At 41.1% G+C, this 3,414-nt stretch overlaps 1 non-coding gene across 1 annotated transcript; it reads left to right on the forward strand.

The window, feature by feature from the left end:
- The first annotated feature begins 2,723 nt into the window (after window positions 1-2,723).
- On the forward strand, window positions 2,724-2,830 carry LOC145103391 (small nucleolar RNA R71). Its single transcript, XR_013706485.1, has one exon. It is a non-coding gene; the product is annotated as a small nucleolar RNA R71 (small nucleolar RNA).
- The last annotated feature ends 584 nt before the right edge of the window (window positions 2,831-3,414 follow it).

Genomic DNA, 3,414 nt, shown 5'->3' on the forward strand with positions numbered 1-3,414 from the left:
AATTTAACAAATGAACAAACCCTAGCCCTAAATTCAACTATTAGAGCAAAAATTAAACATAGAATAGAAGAATCATTACCTTGTATGGATTTATTACGTAAGCATGCACGAAAATTGAGTATTGTCAGCCTAACTCGGAGCAAAGGAGGACCAAATTGCTTGTTCACTTCATGAGGATTAAAGAAATGAGAGCCAACTGGTTTCAAGGTTTGTATTCTATGGTCCCGTGCAATTCAAAACTCACGTCGTGAGTTTATTACAATTCACGTTGTGAATTTCGTCCGGGCTTAATATTGGCCAAGCACTCACGGATTGGTCTTGGGCCACTTAGTCTAATATAAAATGGCTAAACTGTATTATTGACTTATTATCCGGTTTATTCACGATTCACAACGTGAATTCTGAAGAAGTCAGGTCGTGAATTTTGTCTGGAAGGAAAAATATATACTAAATCAAATTTGACTTTTAACTAAATTCTCAATTATTACTACTTCCATTTTAGGGTCCCCACATTTAGTGTTTAATTATGTTATAAGCGAGTTGGATGATATGATCTATGTTTTTAAGACTAAAACACAAAAACTAAAAAGAAAATAAAAAAAAAATTGCAAACCAAACTCGGGTTGCCTCCCGAGAAGCGCTTCTTTTTCTTGGAGTCTTGAGTTGGACTCCGTGCATCCTACGTTGAATCGTCTGAAGAGTCTACCACTAGGATCTTCTGTTCCTTGAAATGCCTCTTGTAAGCTTGAACTCGTCTTTTGTACGCCTTTTTCGAATTTTCCTTTTTAGCTTTGACCTCATCTTCCTCAAGCTTGCGTTTGGTCCCTTTAGTTTCCTCCTTGCACTCCATACCATCCTTCTCCTCTTTCACTACTGGCTTTGTCACCTTTGAAGTAACCTCCTATTCATCACTTGTTATCTCATCATCTTCCTTGCTTACCCAAGAAGGTGGACTCTTTTAAGCAACGACTTCAACCAAATATGGAACATATGCTCTTGGTTTTGTTCTTTTGACTTGATGAACTGTCTTGATCTCTTCTTCCATAAGCTTTTCTAAATCATTGTCTTCATTAATGGTGAACACCTCTTCTTGAACATGATTCCTTTGAAAGCCATCTTCTATCCCAAAAATTTCTTTTTCATCACCAACCCTCAAGGTGAGCTTAGACTTGCGAATATCAACAAGAGCTCCAGCAGTGTTAAGTAATGGACGACCAAGGATAATTGGAACATTGGGATCTTCTTTCATATCCAACACTACAAAATCTATTGGAAAAACAAATTTTCCAATTTTTACTAAAATATCCTCCACAATGCCCCGGGGCTGTGTCACTGAACGGTTCGCCATGTGAATAGTCATTCGTGTAGCCTTCAACTTTTGAATATTCAACTTCTGATAAAATGAATAAGGCATCAAATTAATGCTAGCCCCAGAATCGGCTAAAGCATCAACCTTCATATTGTTACCAAACTCACATGGAAGGGTGAGGTGTCCAGGATCTCCCATCTTCTTAGGTATCTCTCCCAACACAGCTTTTGAGCTTTGCTCACTTAGAATCACCTTAGAACTTTTCTTCAGTTGTTGCCGAGTGTCTATCAAGTCTTGCAGTAATTTTTGATACTCGGGAATTTTGGATAAGTACTCGACACAGGGGGTATTAATCGGGATACCCTTCACATGCTTAACAAACTCTAGATGCTCTCTTTCCAGTGGACTAAGGGCAGCTCGGGAAGGAAACGGCAGAGGTGGTTGATAAACCGAAACAACTACAGAAATTTTCTGTTCATGACGGGCCCACGTCGTGAGCTTATATGGCTCACGTCGTGAGTTCGTCAATTCAGCAGTATCATGATTCTAGAGCTTGGGCTTCTTTGACTTTGTATCGGGCTGCTGTTGTTCAAATTCTAAGGCTTCTAAGAACTCAGAGATGGCCTCTTCTTCAGTATCTATGGCCATTACATGAGATTGGGCCTTCGTTTCGGGATTTTTCGGGGACAGCTTCTCATGAACCAGAGTGGCTAGTTGACCAAGTTGTACTTCAAGACTATTAATGGAGGCTTGTTGATTTTTTATTAAAGCTTGATGTTCTACCATCAATGCGTGATGATTTTTTTACCAAAGTTCTTTGTTCATTAATAGCAGAATCAGTAGCCTCGTGTCTCTTTTCCGAGGCTTCCATAAACTTCATCAACATGGTCTCTAGATCGGGTTTCTTCTCAGCTGGCGGCTGCTCCTTTTGGTAGAAGCCTTGACCTGTCTGCCTATACTTCTCTTCTATTTGCTTCTTATATTCTTCATATGGCAGCCAATCCTTCTTTGGTTTCCTCCAGTCTTCATCATACTTGTCCCCACTCGAGTAGCACACTTGAGCTGTTTTGTTCCCAAACTCATCTAAATTGCAGTCCTTGGTCAAGTGTGGACCATTACACCTCTTGCAACCAACTCTTATGGCATGAATTGAGTGGTCCATTTGTGTCAACCTCCGGTCCATATTATTTAGCATAGCTATCATGGCTGCTATTTCTTCAGTTTGTGCACCTCCACCGCCTTTGATTCCATCTTGCCTAGGGTTATGGTACTCACGAGAGTGCTTTGCGAATTCTTCAATTAACTCCTTGACCTCCCTTGGAATTTTCTTTGTCAAAGATCCTTGAGAATCAAGGAGTTGTCTTGTCATAACGTTGACCCATCATAGAAAATTGACATCTCTTGTTGCACATTAAGATCATGCTGAGGGCAGTTTCTGAGTAAGCCCTTGTACCGCTCCCATGCTTCGTATAATGACTCCCCCGGCTGTTGTTCAAAGTTGGCTATTGCCTTCTTGAGTTTAGCTATCTTGGATGGTGGGAAAAACTGGTCCAGAAATTGCTCACGCATTTGAGCCCAAGTGGTGATTGTACCCGGTGGAAGTGATTTTAACCACTCTTTAGCAGCTCCCTTGAAAGTAATGGGAAGCATCCTAAGCAAGACGGTGTTTCTGTTGACATTTGGGACATTAAAGTAATCTGCAATGTCATTGACTTCATCTAGATGCTTAAAAGCATCCTCATGATCTTTCCCATATGATGGGATATCCTTAAGTGCAGTCAAGATGTGCCCCTTCAGCTCAAATGTGGCAGTGGCAGGTATTGCGGGTTGGACTAAACTGAGACCCACATCTTCTCGGATCCGGTTCTTGTAAGCTCCCATGGACATCTCCTCAATGTCTGCCATCTCGTTCCTCGGCTCGTTTTCGGGTTCGCTCATATGTTCTTCAAATTCAGGCTCGGTATCGTATTCGGATTCGGTTTGGACGGGTATTTGATCGAAGTGTTCAAGCTTGCTCTTGTTCTTTGAGGATGAACTTGTCTCTCCTTTCTTCTTTCCCGACTTCCTTGAAAATGCTGACTTTAGTTCTTGCAATGGCGTCTTCT

The sequence above is a fragment of the Lactuca serriola genome, chromosome 4 (assembly GCF_051521515.1).
Source record: "Lactuca serriola cultivar US96UC23 chromosome 4, Lser_US96UC23_V15, whole genome shotgun sequence".
NCBI lineage: Eukaryota > Viridiplantae > Streptophyta > Magnoliopsida > Asterales > Asteraceae > Lactuca > Lactuca serriola.